The sequence below is a fragment of the Cibotium barometz genome, chromosome 12, assembly GCF_041138505.1.
Source record: "Cibotium barometz isolate CiBa-2024 chromosome 12, ASM4113850v1, whole genome shotgun sequence".
Taxonomy (NCBI): Eukaryota; Viridiplantae; Streptophyta; class Polypodiopsida; order Cyatheales; family Cibotiaceae; genus Cibotium; species Cibotium barometz.
In genome coordinates, this window is record NC_141057.1 from 29,294,352 (window position 1) to 29,317,025 (window position 22,674).

The following is a 22,674-nucleotide window of genomic DNA, read 5'->3' on the forward strand; positions in this document are numbered from 1 at the left end:
GAAAAATCTTCACAATACAAGGCCGCACTAAATTATAGATCTAAGTGGAGAGTAAACAATATTAATGCTTGCAAACTTTAATTATAAAGTGATGGTTATCCATCCACCCATGTGCTCTAGGTAAAGAGATTTGATGACAATCTAAATAGACTCTAGATGGAGGTGTCACAAGATTTTTTATACATAATGAACTCAATGAAAAAAAAAGGCTTCCAAACTAGTCTGTATATAGTGCCCAAGGTTGGCATGGGCATATATTGACCATGTCGGCCAACCCACAACTTGGTCCAAAAGGACTAACCGACCATCACATTAGACTACAACAAAGTCTCATTTAGGACTTACTATATCTCCCACTACAATCTTAGATCATCTAGAACCTCAAATGGGCCCTATAATTCAAGAACAATGTGTCCTCGATTTGATGTCCACATGCATGTTGAAATGTGCTGCGGTCACATAGCTCGCACAAGGGTGCACCTTACTTGGTAGAGTGCCAAGTCTACGTACACCATCTCCTAACCATTTGGCCACACTCATTGGTTCCCACCATCCAATGCCTAAACTGATAAATTTTACTCCTCATTATGGAGGGCCTTACAAAATAGAGCACATTCATCACTCACAGTAAACAACATGAGGGTGGAGCATTGCGTAATTATTTTCCAACAACAACCTGGTTAGTATGTATGAAAGTTGTGGTTTATGTGAAAATCACCCAAATTTGATTATGTGGTGACGATATTAGAATAATTGCTCACCTAAAAACATCATAAAATTTTACATCTTAAAAACTTGTGATAGAAAGAACCATAGTTTAAGGCCAAGAAATGAATATGCTAAATGTGGCTTGCCTACAAATTTTTAAATCACATGAAGTATTTTGGAAAGCTTTTCTTAAGAAATGTAATTGACTAGACAATATTCTATGCATATTTCCTTAGGACAAACTTCAGTGTACTGAACATGATCTTGTGCATGGTGTCCCTTCATGGAATGTCATGTCTTCTTACAAGTCAAAGAAAGAGTTCCATTAAAAAGAAGGGGGGGGTTGCAAAAAAGAATAATCTTCAAATGTGGAATTCTTGTAGGAAACTGATTAGTCCTATGTCGCTACATTCACATCCTTTAACAAAAATTTATTAAGAAAGATATACAATCATTTATTATCACTTGGAATACTATGCTATTCTATGCATATTTCATTACGAAGCACCACAGTGTATTGAACATGTTCTTGTGGAGGGTGTCCCTTAATGGAATGTTATATCTTCTTAGAAATTAAAGAAAGAGTTCAATATTAAAAAGGGGTGGGGGAGTTGATAAAAGGAATAATCTCCAAATGTAGATGATTAGTCCTATGTCATTGCATGAAGAGGCTTTACTAGAAAATTTTGATTAAGGAAGAGATACAACCATTTATTATCACTTGGAATACTATGCTAGTCACATTGAAACATGGAGACTTCCCTAGATTTATAGAACTTAGGTAGCTCTTTTTGATCGTCTTTGTATTTTTTTTCTTGCACAAGAGGGCCCTATGTAGTTCAATGCATATTGCAAGAGTCACTATTTTGGAACACCAAACTTTGTTGACTTGTTAAGTCAGACTGAGAAGTTACATATAATGCAACTCTTAACAAGATTTAAGGTCGAGGTGTATTCTTGTGTAATATGGTGATAACAAACTTTGGTGCACATGTGGAAAATGAGTATTTACTATTTAAAATAGATAAACATTTTTTGTCAACATTGGATAGTGTACAATATTGTGTTTGGGATTGAGCCACCAAAGTTAAGATAATAAAATCAAGAGAGAAGTTGTGGCTATTTAAGGTAGAAGGGGTGCCTAATTTTTAAGAGGAGGAGATCTATCTCCCTAAGAGAGAACCTAGAATTTGACAAGGGTATCTAATTTTTAAGAGGAGGGGATAGGTCTCTAAGATGGCATCTAAAATTTGATACCAACACATACAAGAGCTCTTATAGTAGCTTAGTGGAGAAGTTGCAGGATCTTGATGAGACAAAATAAAGTGAGCCTAAAGTAAAATGGGCATAGAAACTAATATGTGGTGCTTTGAGCCTCAATGTAGAAGTAATATATGGTTCCTTTGACTAGATGTAGGAATTTGTTTTTATATTGATGTATGAATAATCGAGGGAGAATTCCCTCCCTTGATATGATATTCTTTTATGTTACAATTGGTCAATATTTTCTTCATGTAAGTATTGATGTATGTATAATACCTTGCCTAGATGATGCATTGTTGTTTCTTTATGTTGTTTTTTCTAGACTACTCTTTAATCTCCTCTTCACAAATTTTATTGTTGATGCATCTACTTTCTACGTACTATTTTTTAACATTGTTTTCATTAACATATATGCATTTTTTTATGAGCTATCTAAAGGTTTGTTGAGTACTCCTTGTTTTTTCTAATGGTTTGATTTGATTTTGGCGATACATGCAATATTTCTAATGTGCTAGTAATTTCATCTATTGGTGTGTTTGCATGAAACCTATTTGTTGTTGTAAGTGTACACATTATGTCTATGAAACATATATGTTGTATGTGTATCCATTTAGATCTATGAAAACATGGTGTGGGGAGGTGTAATAGAACAAAAAACATAAATATATATACAATTATATGACTTATACAATCACCACAAGTTTTCTAGTGTATTCACAGACATCACTAATATATGACTTATACAATCACCATGGAGATCCTTCTTTAATATTAATGACTAAGTCACCATTTAAAATATCCAGTAGTTAATAAGATATACCACCATCATACATTTTTGTTCTTTAATAGCTTTTTGAACCACCCAATTGATTATTTTGGGTACCTCTAAAGGGTGGTATAATCTACAAAATGTAGATCAAATCAAACATCATACCCAGATGTCCATTCAAAATTATCAAAAAGAGACCATGCAAAGAAACATCTCACATCAACTTCTTCCCTATAATATTATATGCTTATACAATCACCACAAGTTTTCTAGAGTATTTACACACATAACCACTATATGACTTATACAATCACCATGGAGATCATTATCTCATCTTAATGACTAAGTCTAACTTTAAATACCCTGTAGAATCTCAAGTACTTTTAATAAGATACACCACCATCATACATTTTTTTTCTTAAATAGCATTTTAAACCACCCAACTGATTCTTTTGGGTACCTTTGAAGGGTGGTGTAATCTACAAAATGTAGACCAAACCGAACATCATACCCAGATGTCCATTCAAAATTATCGAGAAGAGACCAGGCAAAGAAGCCTCTCACATCAACTCCTTCCCTAAGGAAATAAATAGAAAATCTTGATAAACTTTGATATACAAAAAACTATAAGCATAAACCTTGATAATTTATTTTAAGACTATAAACATATTTTTTAAAAATTTGTATAACTTACTTTATTGCCAATGCTAGATATGTGGGATGGTCATGGTAGAAGTTTATTCTTATAGGGTCTTTTAATGCTTCATTTAGAGGTAGAGATGCATTACCTTTTTAATCAACACCTATGATCCCCCTCCCCCCCACCCCCCCCCCCACACACACACAAAGAAAAGGTTACAAAATATAAGAAGAATGAAAGATTTCAAATAGACCAAGACCAAATTACCAACATACCATTTTCTGTTATAAATATTAGAGGAATTGTGTTGTAGGTTTTCTTAATGTACTTTAAAAGATCATGAATCCCTCTTGGATAAATATAGAAACACTTTGATGCCACCTAAAAAACAAGTGAAAATATTATAACTTTTACAAAGCATGATTGAATCACAAGCTAACCTTTTGAAATATTTCTAACAAGCTAACATTTTTAACACTAGTTTTGTAATAGGAAAGAAAAGTGTCCATGGACCTCATTAATGACCAACTTTTTGGAATTATTTGGAACACATGGATAGTGAAAATCAAACTTTCACTTTTGTCATATCATCAGGTACATGGTGAAGGGAAATTGGATTTTTTGGGATCACATTGGTTACCTCTAGGATTTTCAATTTATAAGAATTCATAGGCTCAACTATAGTCATAATGTGGAGATATTTGGATCGAAGGCTTTAGCCAATTTTTGATTGCTTTCCAAAGTTTTTGGATATGCATTGATTCACAAACATATCTATGGTGTATTACAATCCATCTTAGGCTTAAAAATCAATTAAAAGTCCAAAATTTAGATCTTAATCAAAATTTCAAGGTATTTGGAAATTAAATATTACCTTTTAGGATTTTTAACCTAATCAAACAATCATAGACTAGGACCAAACCTTATACACATGTTCTGTATAATGTTATGCTTTGATGGTGCATTTTGTGAGAGCTAATCATATATACACCTATCCTTTTAGGCACTTTGATTTAGATGAAAGTTTACAAATTTTGAACCATATTCATTAAGTATAGAATAGGATACTCCTTCACGCATCGATGTGGTGCACTTTGTGTGAGCCAATCATATATACACCTATACTTTTAGGCACTTTGAACTAGATGAAAGTTTACAAATTTTGAACCATATTCATTAAGTATAGAATAAGAGACTCCGTCATGCATTTTTAAACATCTCATAAGGCTTTAGGTGGAATATGTGGTCATCTTATATAATAACAAACACTATTTTCATAAGTTTATCACTAGATGGTCAAAATATAAGTAAGGGTTCATATACATTGCTTTGTTATCAATGCAATTTTGAAAGTTAAGACGATCACCTTGTTATCTAACTAGATTCAAATGGTTAGATATAAATTCTTAACGTATTGATTCATTGAAGACATTGATTTATTAGTATAACTAAAGTAAATCACCATATATTCTCACAGTATTATCATATTTTGGGTGTCAAAGGCTCAATAACTGAAAAGACATTCTAAGAAGGAAATTTAATTCAATTAATATTAATTCAATAACTTTTTTGTCATGAAAAATCTATCTCTCATTCCTTAAATACTACGTAAGTATTCAGAGAAATTTATAATGAGTTGAGATCATTTTTTTCTTGCATGTATGAACCTACTTTTTAAACTCGTAACCTGATTAGATTATAATTCTAGATATACCTCTTTTTTTTGGTGATTTATCAATTATATTTAAGGTTATTTTTATCATTTTGATAATTTTCTAAGGTTGCCACATTAATGAAGACATGCCCTAGAAGAGAAATGCTAAAATCCCACTCCCAATCACAAGATATGATTTTTTAGCAAATTCTTGAAAAGACATATTTATGTCTTGCTTGCTAAGGTACCAAATTGTTGTTCAATAGTTCTTAAAAGCTAACATTTTTAAATAATTATTATAAGGATTGCTGAATTTCAAGAGCTCACATTTTTTAATTCTCTTACAAGCTAATATTTTTTAAATTCATGGACTAAATCTTTTGTTTTAATAAATCCTTTTACTAAATAAATTCAAAAATAAATACCTGTTGCCCAATCAAAACTCCATTGTGTTCACCTATTTAATGTTTAAAAAACACTTATAAGGAAAAATGAGAATGCCAACTCAAACATGAAACTTTGATAGTATATTTACTCTACAATTTTAGGAGTAACTAAGAAATCCCTTACGAAGGAAGAAGACAATGCAAACCCAACATGAAACTTTTGTAGTTTATTTACTCTACAATTTTAAGAGTAACTAAGAAAACCTCTTATGAGGAAGAAATCAAGTGGTATTACCTGGCTCTTTCTCCTTTTCTTATGCTCTGTACTCTACAATTTCAGGAGCATGTGAGAAACTCCTTATATTGACACAGGGAAGAAGTAAAGTGGTATCAAATGGCTCTTTCTCATTTTTTCATGCTACACTATAAAGAAAGCATAATTATTTGTAAATAATACCCTAGCATAATTATTTGTAAATAATACCCTTGGAAGAACACATTTGTTTTTTGCTATTTAGAATAAAGGTTAAGAAATATCATTATAGTGTTTAATATATTTACATAAAGACAATCCAAAGTCGCATGAAAAAGATACTAACATTCATTTCATAAAGTTATTTTAAATATATTCTCTCAACCTAATACACCTTTTAAAACATCATGATAAATATATTAATATCTATAATAAATATTTCGAATATATTTTCTCAACCTAAGACACCTTTGAAATTTTACAGATGAATATTCCATATTCATCCGTAAATGTATTATTATTCAACCTCATGTGTGGCTTGTTGATTAATAGGTTCCATACGAACCAAGACCAGATCCATGTGCCTTATGTTAATATCAGAGTATCTATTCCTCCCCACATAACCTCATCATGTATTACATCATGATGACCTCACCTTTTCAACTCTAAGGTAAACTAAAATCATGTCTTTGGAATACTCTTGACTATATCTATATTCCACAATAAGAACCCTTCTAGAAAAGAAGAAACATTTTTTTGTCTATGTCCCCAATAAAATGTGAAACTTTGTAAGGTTTGAGTAAAACCAAAAATAATAAGGTAAGGTCTAATTGGAAAATGTTAAAAGAAATTCTCAATTTTCCACCCTCATATTGTGACTATGGGCAATAGATGTGCTCTAATTTGACATCTTCTATATGAGGAGTAGCTATTGTGGTGAGCACTTGCTTGGGCACCACCCGATAGTTCCTAGGTTGGATACTCATTGGTGGCTAAATGTGGCCATCTAGTTAGGAGATGGCTTATGTTGTCTTTGAACTTTACCAAGGAGGATGCTACATGATTGCATTTATGAGGACAAGAAATAACAAACCAAGGACACATTATTCTTAGGTTTCACGTCCTAGTGCTAAGTCCCTACGAGACCTTGTTATAGTCTAATATTGTCCCAATCGGATGATATCGTTGGAATTATATCATGAGGTTATAAGTTATGTTATAAATTTAGAAACTACATGTGTATGAATGGATAAAACTTAAAACACACAACCACTTTGGAAACTAATTAACTGGGTTAATACAAAACAACTTTAAGAGCTAAACTTATATTTTAGAAGTTATATATGTATAAATGGAGGAAAATAAAAACACACAACCACTTTGGAAACCAATTAGCTTAACAACTTTAAGAACTAAAAGAATTTAAATAGATTTCATGAGTATTTACAAAAAAAGGGTCTTGGAGTACTCATCACTTATTGTATTTGTCATACTTTCTTGAAAAAAACTTGTTTCATTAGCATTGGGGTAAGAATGAACACTACTGACATAGTTTGTGGTGTAATAGTTAAGACCAAGAAAATCCAATAAGTTATGAAGCTTTTTCTTTTGTTGTGTTGTGAAAGTTGGTAGGCAACCACCCACAAGCTCATGCATAATAGTGGGATAATATCCATATAATAATGGACTTATATACCTAGAAATGAAAACATAATAGGTTACACTCATAGTTGCAAATTCCTAAAATGAAAAAGAGTATAGCATGTACCATTAAATTGTAAATGATGCGCTCAAATCATTTCCAAGAACAAGAGTAACACATACTATCCATTAAAAATAACATAGGGTAAAAAAATAATACAAGACAAAAAAGTAACACATACCATCCAAATGTAAAATCGAGTAATCTACTAACAGCTTTTACATCTTCACACTAGACTTGCTATAGGGGATGTACTAATTGGCAATTGTTGTTATACCAATTTTTCCATTTTGTTGTCTCTGGCATAATGATTTTGACAAAAAGAGTTATTCTATATTTGTAAAACATGAGGACCACATACAATTATTATGCAAAAACTATATCTCACTATTATTTGAACAAATTATCTCTTTACACACACACACACACACACAACATTGTGTACATGGATGCTTGTTATACAAGCATCCATGTGTGTGCACGCACACACACATGTACATGCACGCACGCGTGTGTGTACATGTATGCTTGTTACACCAGAATAAATATAAGGGCAATCTTTATTCACGATTTTCAAAGTCTAGCTTTAAGAAATCAAAGAGAAAATATGTGAGGTTAGAGGATACTAACTTGGAAGTTTTTCCGATATATATCAACTGTGGTTGAATGGGATAACAATACATTATGAGCCACAATACATGGCTCTATCATTGAATACCCCTTTGTATAATTTCCAACTCAATTTGAGCACCTTTGTGGTGGAAATGTTCCACTATTATAGCCATTCAAAATAAAAGATGTGAGCTCATTGAAGGTTATCCAATGCTTGACACAATCCCCAAAGTTTTGGAAGCATGTCTTTGCATAGTTTGCAAAATCCTCCATGTGAGTTTTATACGATGAAGGTTATCATTTAGCAATATTATGAAACTTAATCTCTTTAAATTTTAAAAAATGAAAATTTATGTTAAAGGAGAAAAAGTTTTGGCATGTATTGGAATGAGAGATATCTTACACAATGTTTGGACTAAGCCACCCTCCGTAAGAATCCTCAAGTTTCTGTGGCAAATCCCAATGGTATAAAGTCACATATGGTTGAATACCTGATCAAGGTTCAAAGGTTGGTTGGTAATTTTTGTCAACACAAAATAAATAAAATAATATTACCTAATTGTAATAACCTTAAACACGTTTGTTAGTTTTTGGAATACCTGATCTATTTCAGAAGGTTGGTTGTAATTTTATCAACACAAAATCAATCAAATCCTATTACTTCGTTGGTTGGTTGTAATTTTATCAACACAAAATCAATCAAATCCTATCACCTAGTAATAACCTTGTTAGTTTTAAGAACCTTGGAATGCATACACTACCTTTTGCAAGAAGACCATTGATAAGGTTGTTATAGTATGCAATTCCAACCTTCCCTTTTCGCATCATTTTCTTGCCGTTTGTAAAGTTTAAATTCTCTCTATGTTTTTCCTTCTTAAACGGACGTGGATTTGATCCTATGAGTGATACTCATGGCTACATTTTTTTTCCTAAAAATGCACTTGTAAAATACGCAATCTTACAGTACACGCTTCTCTATGTTATAAAAGATCAACTCGGATGGTGGGGCAAAAGACTAAGTCATCCCTACGTTATTGACTTTTTTTCCTCATGGTTGAAAAAAAACAAAGAAAGCCGACATGCACGTGGCCTTTTCAATATGAACGTTTTTTGTGTTGAGAAGGTGGATTACTCCATCGCCTCACACCAATTATCCCCATCGCGTAGCTCATTGGCATCAAACCCAGGCCCCCATAATGGGTTTAACTTTTGAAATTAGGTGTCTCTTTCGTAGCAATTAATGTTCAACACATGGTTCTTCCTCAATATTTTGATGATGATTGCCAGCTCGCTCTCCCCAACAATGTAACCTCTTCCACATTGCTTGAATAAACCCATATATTATTTAAATGCACCTTATGTATTAAATTATGTATACCTAATATCATATTTTGAACTCTTGTCTTAGCAAGTTTCAAAACCTTAATTGAAATGCTTGTCACTAGCTATGTTTATTACAATTGCTTGGTAGGAGATGCCTATCTCATGCATATCCATCCTTTTACCTTCCAATTTACCACATCTTTTTATTACTGATAATATCTCAAGTCATCTTAAGCATTTGGTAGTGTTCTTATTATTGTGGTTTAGGTATTGGTTAGAAATGTGAGTACATATGCATCATATTCATCACATGTCTCCTTGTATCCTACATTTCATAACTAGTCATCACTCATAAAGTCCCAATTCCAACTCCAAAGTCATCCAACTCTTGAATTAGTCTCATGGTTGCAATTAAACATCACATTCAAGAGAGGCAAAAAGACAAGTGCACGAGGCAAGAAAAAAGTGGTTTTCTAATTCTTTTTTTTTGCTAAGGTCAATACTCCGTTTATGTTAACCATTTAGGCAAGATTTTCAAGTATCATGTTATTCAAGTCCTTTAATAATCCAAGCTCTCTTAGTGTTCTTATGAATGATAAGTTTTTATCACAATTCCGCTATTGCTCAAAATAGTCAAGAATATAGTATGTTCTATCTATAGAACATATTATACTGTTCAGAATAGTCAAGATTATAGTATGTTCTTATAATGAATATGTTGTTATCACAATTCCACTATTGTTAAAAATAGTCAAGAATATAGTATGTTCTATCTATAGAAGTGGCAATATAACATTTTCAATAATTCAAATAAATGGGACCCACATTTTTTATCTTACATTTTATATTAGTTTCTATTACAACTCTATCATTATAATCAAGTCTATATTATGTTACATAAAAGTAACATTACAATGCCTTGTGCTCATTCAAATCAATGGGATACACATTATTGAGCCATCATTTCATAATACAATTTTGTCACATATATAAGTAATTGATGACATATAACACTATCTAAGTTCCTTGAATCTTTTTATTTCATAATATAACTACACATCAATAACTGTGTATTGTTGTTGTATCATATATCGAGGATATGACAATATAAATACTTTAAAAACTATTAATTATTACATTATATCATGTTCAATGGTAGATTGTGTAAGATATAAATGGTTTGAATAATAATTGTTAAATCAAAATAGTTATAAAAATTCTCTAGATAATCACAAGATAAGATTCATATTATATATACATATTTCAAGGCTTGAGTTTCATATTCACATAGTTATTTATTATATTTTTGAAGCATTATTACACTTTAAATTCATATGAATCACGATGAGTCAATTTTCATAACCTTGAGTATTTCTTTTTTATTCATTGATAATGTTTATTTTCTTGTATGTCTATATGCTTTTTTGATGTGTCTATGTCATTGTCTTTTCTCTTATAGGGAGAAAAAAAATTATTGTATTACTTTTATAAATTTCAAGCACATATGATCTCTTGTAACACCCACATATAGTAGTTCAATGAAATACCTCTCCTATAAACACTCCCTTCTTTATGTGTCATGTGTATAGGGTATTAAAAAGGTGGATGAACATGGGTGAAATGTGATGGGTTCTAAAGGGGAGGTTGTGAATGTTTAACTATGACATAGATATTTCATATGATAACTATTAGTTGGTGGTTTATCAACTTCAACCTCCTCATCTTTCGATGTCTCACATCTTGAAATATTATCCAGAGAAAACTAGTGCCTCTTACATTGTAAATATACATGAACCTTTATTATGGTGTATCAATTTGCATAACTCTAAATGTCGCTCTTTTCAATATGTATCTATATTACTTTAGGAATATATAAAAGGTCGCATACAACCATATGGTACCAAGAAAATAAAGTTTAAGGTAGGAATGGTAAAGTACAAGGTTCGGGATAGTTACAACACGTATAACCATATAAAAATGGTAGTATACAACTAGCTAGTACCAAAAAGCAAACCAAGTTCAAGATAGCAATGGTATAGTACAAGGTTCAGGTCAGTTACAACCAATATAATCACATGTGACCAACCATGTATTTAAATACCCCTATTTGTAAAATTAAGGAATATGTATCTATATTACTCTAGGAATATATAAAAGGTTGCATACAACCAGATGGTACCAAGCAAACAAAGTTCAAGGTAGATATAGTATAGAACAAGGTTCCGGTTAGCTACAACATATATAACGATATTAAAATCCTCGTATACAACTAGCTAGTACCAAGCAAACATAGTTTAAGGTAGTGCTCAATGGTATAGTATAAGGTTTGGGTGAGTTACAACCCATATAATCACATGTGAGCAACCATGTATTTAAATACCCCTATTTTGTAAAGTTTCAAATTATCCATAAGTATCATGCTATGCTACAAATTCATAAGGTAAACACCCCCAGTGTCAAAGGTAATATTTGGATAAGGTACTACTGGTGGCACATGTGTTAAGCAAGGAAGCATACAATGGAAAAATGGGTGGCCACTATATTCATGATAGTGATGGGGGTGAGAGCGAGAGAGTTTTTTGGGGGGGGAGAGGGGGGTTGAAGGGGATTTTTTCACATATAATTTCTACCCTTTGATGATATCAACCTACACTCTCCTAGAGTGGGGGATTTTCATCCTGGAAACATAATTGTTTGTGTGTAAATTTTAAAATGTAAGAAGACTATGGTTTATAGTGAACTATAATATAAAATGAGATGTTTAGAGTGTCTTGAATTTAAATAATATAATTTTTAATCATTTTAAATATATTTCTCTTGATTTTTCACCATAAAATCCTATGTCTCTTTCTATTTTGCTATTTACACTCGCTTTTCACATAATTATCAACTAGTAAACTAGATTTATAGGTTACATCTTGCTTGAAATGATCTTGCATGCTACAACCTCATGTTTCTTTTGTTATTTACTTTAGATTTTCACAACCATGAATTACAAAACTAGATTTATAGGTTACATCTTACTTGAGGATATGGGATTTCATTTGAGCTCTCACATTATGTGTTTTGTTGTTTACTCTAGCTTCTCACGACTATGAATTGGCAAAATAGATATATAGGTTACATCTTGCTTGAGGAAATGGGATTACATTTGAGATCTCACATTATGTAGTTACACTAGAAAAGGTTAAGGTGCCTATTGATTTTTGAACTATGGGAAGTAAACTTGATGTGTTTAAATAATAGCATAAGATCTATTTTTACTGATTGACATTGGGATTGGGTTGTATACGGCCATTAGGGGAAGGTTGAGGTCTATGGGGGCCCTTTAAGCTGCCATGAGATTAAGGAGATGATTAGTGTGAAGGCCAATAGGAAAAATACATGTGTACAAAAACGTTGGGTTGATTAAGACCCTAAATCTTGTGGTCAAAGGTGGAATCTTGCCTTTTTCAGATCTGCCAGCAAAGAAAATCTTCAATATCTTTTTTTTAAATATTTTTTTAAAGGAAAAGTTTCAAAAAGTTACCCCCCCTCACTTCCCTCTTCCCTCCAAAAGTAGGGGCGTGTTTCTCTCTCCTCCCTTTTAGACTAACCCACTTTCCCCATCTACCACTCACTACACCCTCACTTGCAGCCCTATCTTCATCCCCAACTTGAGGAAAGCTCTTTGCTACCACCTACTCAGAGAAAGCTCTGTTATCAGCCTCTTTCTCTCTCTAGAGGAAGCTCTGTTATCAGACTCTATCTCTAGGTCTCTCTCTCTCTGTGTGCAAGCAGGCACCTAATGCAATCTCTCATTAGCTTTCTTTTGAGGAAAGCTCTTTGCTACCAGCTACTCAGAGGAAGCTCTGTTATCAGCCCTTCTCTCTCTCTCTAGAGGAAGCTCTGTTATCAGACTCTCTCTCTCTCTCTCTCTCTCTCTCTCTCTGTGCATGCAGGCACCTAATGCAATCTCTCATTTGCTTTCTTTTGAAGGTTTAGCTTTCTGTGTGTGTGTGCATGTGTGTGTGTGCATGTGTATTGTGTGTGTGTGTATGGATTTGCAGCAAACTTCTTTGAAGCTTTAGCTAGCTCTCTCTCTCTCTGTCTCTGAGCAGGTATTTGCTTTTTTGCCATATTCTTAACATTCACTTTCTTTTCATTTGGGCCATCTATGGCTCTTCAGTGTGTACGCAGGCCATCATCCACTATCGAGTCCATGGCTATTTCCACAGTACAGGATGATGAAGGTTATTGGATTCCTACCGTTTTTAAGCGGTTCATGTGGATAACAATGCAGCCCAGTTTGAGGGGTGCACAAAAGGTTCCTCGAAGGCACATGGCTTCCACAAGCCATCACTGGAAAGGAAGGATCTTAGAATTCAAAGTTTGCAACAAGGATGGAAAGCGGCTTGCAAAGGTGCAACATGTTTACACCTCAAGCCAAATACATCTTGAAGATGAGAACTCACCACGGTTCCCAACTAACTGTAAGTTTCAGTCCTTGTTTAATGTTTCTTTGTTTTGGAGAAATGCTTGCATGAAGACTATGTGAATATCAAGAACTCCAATGTATTCTATTGTATGCAGATGTTTTCCCTTCAACATGTGTGGAATGGCAGCCTCTAGAATGTTTTACAGGGACCTTCGAAGCATGTCATGTTGATCTAGGTAGGCTTATGTATGCTGGGGAAACAAGTTCCGAACTTGCAAATAGAGGAGTATTTTTCATTGCTGCAACATATGTTGTGCCACAGAGGGGAAGGTTTGGAGCACTTGAGCCAATTTCTCCTCCTGCACTAAATAGCCCGGAATGGCCCATTCCAGACCCCACTACAATGGAGAGCTTTCAGCGCAGGATTTTCCATGACATTCAGTCAAGCCTAAAGGCTGCATATGGATCCCACAGGATAAGTGTATCTCTTTTCATGCCTTTACATGTGTTTATTGCTATTTTCAAAGCAGGCAAGTTCCATCGCACCCCAACAATGTGGATAAGCAAAGATGGGGCCTTTGAAGCTCTAGATACATTTCTAAAAGGCGACTGGACCACCAAGGTGGCAGAACATAAGGGCGATGTAATAAAGTGCTCAGCGGTAATGTCAATGGTAAGATGCAGGTATCAGATAGGCAAGCAAAATCTAACTATGGTGTACCCTATTAGAAGGTGGAAATGCTCGCATGGTGAATGGGAGGCTTTGGACTCTGATCTCTATGCTAGGGAGGAGGTAGAACTTCATATTGAAGTTCACCCAGGAGAGGAGCATACAGTGGTAGTTAATGATGATTGGAATTTTGCTCAGTTGAGAGATCGTATTGTCATGTCCTTTAATGTAAGGAACCAATTCAAGTTTGTTGTTTCTAATCGACCCATGCGTCAAAGGTCAGAGAAACATACACTCTGTGTGTCATTGGAGCCCCCTAGGGTCCTTAGCTTGAAAGACTGTTAAGTTGCAGACTTAGGTAACATTTTGAGTGATTTTGGGCGATAATTTGTAGCGGTGTACTTCTGAATACAAAATTATTGATTGCACCATAGTCCCAATGTCCTCTGTATTTCACTGCAACTTGGATTTTAATTTTGTTAAATTTAAAATTTTTAAGTATGTTCTATAAATTTATTAAACTTTATAGTGGAATGCTTTATAAGAATAGGTTTTGCTCTATAAAGCTCATTTCATTCTTAAGATCTTGCAGTTTCTATTTCCCTTCAATATCCCGCCATGGCTTCAAGCTCTAACTCGCTACGCGCAAAACTTGAGAAAATTGGGCTCTCAGCAGGTGCAGGTGAGAACATCGCCATTTTTGAGGGGGTGATCGATATGCAAAAAACTATAGACCTTCATGCAGAGGCTTTTCAAGAGCAGGTCCAGTACATGAATGATGTAGTGGCACAATATGTCGTGCAATTGCCTGAATCCACCACTAAATGGGTTCCAGTGGACTTAATCAGGCATCTGTACCATGGTGACAAGTCGTTCCGATTCAGGCTCAACCGATTTTTGAAAGGGCTTACATCTAGCAATTATAGGGTCGAAGATGATGACACCATTTATGAATTGCAGGTTGGTAATGTAGGCACCACCTTCCTTTCATGGGATATGACGTTAGCACTGTTTTTGCAAGAAGCCAGGGATACAGAAAAAAAGAAGGGAAAGGCAGTGAAAAAGGAAGCAGCTCTTGTGAAGGAATCCAAAGGTGAGGTGGAAGAGGTTTTCTCAGAAGAAGCTGAAGCGTCCATGGCCTTGGTGCTTCTCCAACAAGGGTCAACTGAGGATGAAGAGCCTCATCGTGACCTCGAAGGGGATGAAATTGTGGAAGAGATCCCTGAGTTGGATGTAACCACTTTGAATCCCATCATCATGGATAACAAGGAATTTCTTTTCCTTGATGACATTTGTAAATCCTTGGGGTTAAGGGAGGATGAGGCCTTAAGCATATTAGCAATTGGGTCTGGTTTCTGCAAAGAAGACACACTTGAGCAACAGCCTGCAGGTGTACAGATTGATTTTGATGACCATGATCTTACCAAAGCGCTAGCATTCCAAGGTTATGATACAGAACGTACAATTGAGGCAACTGTTTCCAATGCTCTTGTTGCTATAGAAAGTGTAGCAGCAGAGTATGAAAGTGTCCCTCAAGAAGCATTTCAACCACATAAGCGCTTGCATGTAGATACATCAGTTGAGCAGCGTGGAAGCAGTATAGACATATGCAACCCACGCATTAGCCAATGTGATGATGACATTGAGGTGGGTTTAAATCAAAGTTGTGCCTTCATATTTATAAGTGAGTTATTACTAACACCTGATTTTTTTCTCTTGTAGAAAGCTTATATTTTTGACAAGTTTGCTGCACGTGGAGGTGGAGTTCGTGTGCAATCCGATGGACGAGACACCTCCCTGATTCATTACCTTCCTAGCCTCTCTCCATCATTTATTCGAGTAATCCATTTAGAGTACTCTGAGGAGGCACAAGCAGAGCTCATCAAGTGTAAAGCTCTAAGTGGGGTTCTCACCGAAGATGGGCTAGCAAATAATGCAAACAAATGTATACTTATTAGCAGGGAGGCAGCCATGTACACATTTGCAGGCAACTACACCGGCCACGTGCTAAGCCACTGTGCCACTTCAATCTCCAAAGGTGTAACCAATCCTATTATTATAGCTAATAGCCTAGGTGAGAAAACCACACAGAGTGACGAAGCTAAAGAAGCTCTCAGAAATCTTCTCAGGAACTTGTAATTTTCTTTCTACGAAATCAATACAAAATGTATACTTTTTTAATTGTAATGTTTCTAAGAAGTCTGAACCATTTCTCTTGTTTATTTGATGTGTCAACACTGTGCCCTCTAAACTTTTGGCAGGCATGTGAATGTGTAAGAAATTTCATTGATAATGATCAAATATTTGTTCTTTGAATGTCACTTAACATCCAGCCGAAATCTGGCAGTACAAAATCTGAACAATTTTTAAAAAATCAGAATTTTTTATGTTTTTTGATATTTGTAAGCATATTTTTCATCAAAAAAGTGCACATACTCTTGGATAGAGTCAAAAAATAAAAAAAAAATGGCTGTGCGCTACGGCGCGAATTTCAGCCTTTCAAAATGCAGGGCAGGCTTAAATTCGCGCCGTAGCGCACAGCCCTTTTTTTGATCATTTTTTCACAAAAAAATGCATTGTGTGCACTTTATTTTGATGATTACTCTGCCTAGAACCATAAAAAAAAAGAAAACTGTTGCTTTTATAAAAAATGTTCTATCTAATGCCAGACTTCACCAGGTGATTTAGAGCACCAAATAACTTTTTTTTTGTCCCTGAGCTTTTCTAAGGCCTTATTGAGCTTTAAGCCTTTTTTTCGGACCGAAAATAAATTCAATATAATTTTGTTTCTGCACTATGTAAGGATCCTCTGTTCAGTGCCAACAACAATGCCACGTATAACAAGATAATGTTTCACAATCACCTTATCAGTAATATAAATTTTGTTCCTGTTTAACTAAGGCTCTTAATACATGATCAACAGTTTCTCTCATTCAAACAACAGTACAAGAAATGAAATGTCTGCTTTTATAACAGTTGAAACAAATGAATACGTTGGTTAACGAGTCATTGACAATATCTTATAGATTCAAAAAAATGTATTACAATGTCGAGATTACAAAAGGCACAAAGGCCGTCGCCTAAAAGCTTAATCCTATCCTATAAAGCCTTCCTTATGGAGCGCTTTATCCTGACGTAAACGTAGTGCAAGTGCCATGTCAATAGGCTTTAGGGTCACCCTTTTGGCGTGAGCATGGCACAGCACCGAATCTTGAAACAGAGAGACCAAAATTGTTTCTGACGCCTCTTGGAGGGCCTCCAGTGCCGTACTCTGTACCCGAGTGACCCTGTCACTGTACTTGTCGATGACTTCTTTTACAACTCTTGCAAAGGGGGCCTTCGCCATGATGGGGTCTGTGCTCTTTTGGTACTTTCTGATTTCTCGCAGAGCCACGGTCCCTGGTTTCCATCTTCTCTTCTTGTTGGCTACGGGGGGTGGTGGTGGATGCGACCTCTCTTCCCATGGTTGTCTATCATTTCTAAATTTTTTTCGCCTTTCTTGCTCGGCTGGAGATATAATGTGCTGCAACAAAGATCATATCAGAATTTTACTATTTGGCGATTAATATCAGTAAATAGATAGAAAGGTAAATACCATATAGTGGGTGATATGTGTTTCTCCCCATGCATCAACCATTTGCTGAGTAAATGTATGTATTGCAGTCTTCAAGTTTGCAATCTCCTCGGCAACAAGTGGAGCCTTTTCTAGCAATTGAATCATTTTGTCAAGTGACTCCCACAGCCTTGCCCGCTTGAGACCAAGCTCTGCATTATTCCCACGATAAGTGGTGCATTCACAAATGGCCTTCCATAATTCATATTTTGTGTGACTATTGTACCCCTCGTAATTTGAGAGAAGGTGTCTTGCTTTGGACCCACCCATGCATATTTTGTTTGGATTATCCTGACCCGGTCCTAACTTTTTAGTATCCTTAGTCAGCTTTACAGCACCACCATGAAGCCCCACACTTGAAAGGACATCTTCCAGCTTACTGATGCATTCGTTGCGAAGATGTTCAGGCTCCATATTCCATGCATAATTGATATGTAACTTCAGTAATTTGTCCATTATGCGTAACCTAGCATGAAGCGTGCAAATATGAACACGGGAAAGTGGAATCTCTAATATAGGGCTCCATGAGATATCTTCTTGATCACGATTACGCGGACAGTTGGTATTACAATTCATGATGCCATTAACCCATTGCATAGGTTTCTTTGGATCTTTGTTTTGCGTTGCACTCATTGAAGTTGGTTGTACATTTTTCTTGCCCTTTGCATGAGATTTGGTAGTCTTGGTGGCTGCAACCTTGCCTGAAGCTTTGCCGCGATCAATATACTCTGATTTTGAATGGCAGCAATAAATACATGGAAAAAAAGTATTTGCTCCTAGCTTGCATCCCAGCATACACTTCAATGTCTTTAAATCACCTGCCATGTGCCACTCAACTGTAAATGTTCCTGCATCTTCCACATGCAAAGTTTCTCCTTTTGATTGCAATGATATGACATTTGGGATGCCTGTTCGGGTAAGGTACCATCGCAATGTATCATTCGTCTCCTGTGGAAGCTCAAATGCTGCCAACCACCATATATTCTTTTCTGATTGCACTCCATAGTAATCTTTTCCCTGAGATTGACTTCCCTTGTTGGAATTTGAGGCTTGTGCACTACAGTCAAGAAGATTATCATCCTGTTCCAGATTTCCTTTCATAGCCCTGTTCATAAGTGTTAGGCTGACTCTTTCTAATTTTCGTCCTTTTACAATTTGACACTCATCAAGCTTTAACACAAACACAGCCTGACCTTGGCACTCCTCAATGCTTAGACCATAATAAGAAATCATAGCTCTTTGAAGGGTCCTTAAATCAATAAAGACATTGTTGTACTTGTTGTATTCAAATACCTTTGTAGTACATACAGGCAGAGCATCCTCCACATGACGGTAGCCACCTAACATGGTCGCAATTTCTGAGTTTGCACTTTTTCTTGCCATGGTTACACTGTATGGAGTTGGTAGCATGGGTCGAAGAAAACCTTTAGCACGATGACCTAGTGTAAACACCCTGTAGATGGCTTCATATCCCTTCCTACTGACACCAGCACTATCACATGCATCCATAATCTGTATGGGGCTTACCATATTTTGCAGCTCTCCAGAAATTCTGTTTCGGATTTGCTTAGATATTTTGCATGTGGGATCTTCTAGCAGCTTATATATGTCTGATAACTTAACAACATGTTTCAATATGCCTGCTCTACATTCCTCAGCACCACCTTCATATCCCATCATATCCCCAGCAATATCTCTACATGGAACATAAATACAAAATAACATCAATATGTTTCACAAAACAGAAAGGCCTGCAAAACAATGGCAAGAATAGAAGTTACCTTGTTGCTCGTACACGTCGTTTTCTTGCTCCACTTAGGATTGCCAAGGTTTCTAGGGACTGACGCTTTCTTTTCCGTTGTCGAAAGCCTACTGGAAGCTTCTTCAGGCTTGCAAGATGTCGTTGCTTGTTTCGTGCATCCTGTTTGGCTGCATTCACCTTGTCCCGTTCATTATCAAAGGCCTGCTTAAGCAAAAAGTTGTTTTGCTGGAGCTCCTGATTCTGAGTTTTCAAGTTGTTCACCACTTCTTCAAGCCTATCAATGTCCTTCTTGTGTTGCTTCTGCAACTCAAGCCATAAGCCTCGGAAATGCAGTCTTGAATGCGATTCCTGAGCTGCAACAAAAGAAAGCCTCCTACAGTAGCCAAATAGACCATTAGCTCCATCACCTACATAACTAAGAAATGTAGTGATATTAACAAAATGAGGTGGAGCATTGGTGAGCGGGTCAATAGGGTATATGAATCCATTCGTCCAGAGGTCAATACATTTTCGCCCTTGTGATCGAAGAGTACCCAATGGCACATCGGTCACACCACTTGATTTTGTGCTGCGGATTGTAGCATACTCAGCAGCCAAATCTACATGTAACCTGAACTTTGGGGCTCTGTTAGATATATCTTCAAGTGGCATTTTCTTTAGGGTTAGGCAATGCTGAAAAGACCTTCTAGTAGAACACAATGCAAGAGTGAGGATAGGGTATTCTGAGGAGAGTGCAATGAAGTTTTGCTGTAAAAAATATTAGAAGGCCATAGATCTTCTGATTAGGTAATAGGAGAAAGGACAAGGAAGATGGCAAGAGGCATAGAAAATGGTAGATTGAGGTTTTGCAGCATAATGCAGTAGAGAGAGAGAGAGAGAGATGTAGATTGCAGACAGAAGTAGGGGATATGTATGGTAAACAATGCAAGAATGGAAAATGGTAAGCTTTGAAGCTATGGAGGTTGACAGAGGGATTTTCTGCACTTCAATGGGGGAAAGACATGAGAGAGAGAGAGAGAGAGAGAGAGAGAGAGCAGAAAATGATAAAAAAATGAGGCATGGAGGATGAGAGAGTGTGAGATATCTGCATTTGGAAGTTCAGAGGTTATGGAAGCTTACTAATCAGAGATGCAGAGCCATGGCACACCCAAATGTGAGAAAGGGGAAGAGAGAGAGTGGTAGAGAAACGAGGGCATCTTAGAGAGAGAATGTAGAGAGAGAAAGTGGGGGGGGAGCTAAACGTGGAGGGAAGAGAGGAGGGAAGGCTTTCCAGCCATTTTGAATTTGGGGAAACCAAAAAGTTACCCCCATTTTAGCTCAAGCAAATATATATTTGAAAAAATAGAAATTCAAATAATGAATGCATAAAGATCCCCTTGTCAGGCCTAGTCAAAGTATGCTTAGAGTCCTTAAGCAAAAGTACTTAAAAACATAATATGGCAGCTTAAAGGGCCCCCATAGACCTCAACCTTCCCCTAATGTTAGATCTTACTTGACTTTGAATTTTTTTCTCATATTGTGTCATTAGAGTGGAAGAAAGTATGTCATTATATCATTAGCTTGCCATAGTTTGGTATGAGAAGCACATGGAAAGAAAATAAAAAACTAGTTTGTGAGGAAATGATCACAAAGAGTAAAGAAAATATAAAGAGTGACAATATGCATAAATTCAAACTAGTTATAAGGAAGTATGTACATATATTTTGTTTATAGATATAGATTTTTAATTCGCAAGAAAAACTTTGTACTTTCTATTTTTCAAGGTAGTTAAAGTTACAAGACAAGGCAAAAAGTTGATGCCAAGTTTTTTAATTAGAATGTTTTATAATAGACTTATAAAAAGTAAATTGTAGAGCCTAGGCCCCATCTAGAGCTGCAAGGAAACTATACTAGAGTATAAAACACTATTTATCAATAATTTTAGAAATTCTATAATTTAAAAAAGAATAAGGTATAATAAACAATTTGTAATAGCATAATGTGAAAAATATTAACATAAAGTCAATATTAGGTAATTTGGAAAGAATCTCATATTTTGGGAATCAATTACTCCATATAGTTTTGGACTTATCTTAAACATACCAACTCCAAATTTTTTGGAGGTCATAGATTTAGATTCTACTCTTCAAGATCTTTCCAATGATATGTCACATGAGGGGGTTTTGAGCTCGGGAGGGTCACTATATGTAAATCCTCTATATCACGTGCGTTCAAGGCCTATTTAAAAAGTCCCTTATCTGTGAATTTTTTAGTGAATATAATGTATCCTTTCCTATTCAAATCTGTAAATTTTTTTTAAAAATACAATAAATAAATCCCCTTTATAAATATATTTCTGTAAGTTTTAAATATTTAAAATGTCCTTCTGTTGAACCCACGTGATACTTACATATTTATACGAGTGACCCCCCCGAGGTTTTGAGACAAACTTTTAGACAAGTTCACCATGATCCCATTTTGCAAACAGGAACGGGGTTTTTTCCAAATTATCTAATATGGTGGTCATATTAAAAAACAAGAAAACTTAATATAATTAACTAATTCTTCATATAGGCATTTTTTTGCTTGGTTGGTGCACAAATGTCTTTATTTTTCACAAGGATTATTTTTTACTTGGTTGATGCACAAATATCTTTCGTGGGGTTTGTAATTTCACTAAGCTTGCTAGGTGGGTGGCTACATTATTGTGATGAGATAGATAAGACCTAAGGCCTAAGGTATCCCACTAGGGTCGACACATAGAAGAGAGTGCTACATTATTATGATGAGCTAGATAAGGCCTAAGGTAAAGTGAGCACAAGACATAAGAAGCACATTAGAAGATCACGTCAATCACCATACAAAATTGAGACACTAACAATATCTGCATTAAACAAGACCAACCAAAACAAAATTACCAATC

The 22,674-nt window shown here is 35.3% G+C and overlaps 1 pseudogene; it reads right to left on the bottom strand.

Moving 5' to 3' along the window:
- Positions 1–3,142: 3,142 nt before the first annotated feature.
- The window catches only part of LOC147633264 (uncharacterized), a 31,331-nt pseudogene continuing 11,799 nt past the window's right edge, over positions 3,143–22,674 (bottom strand).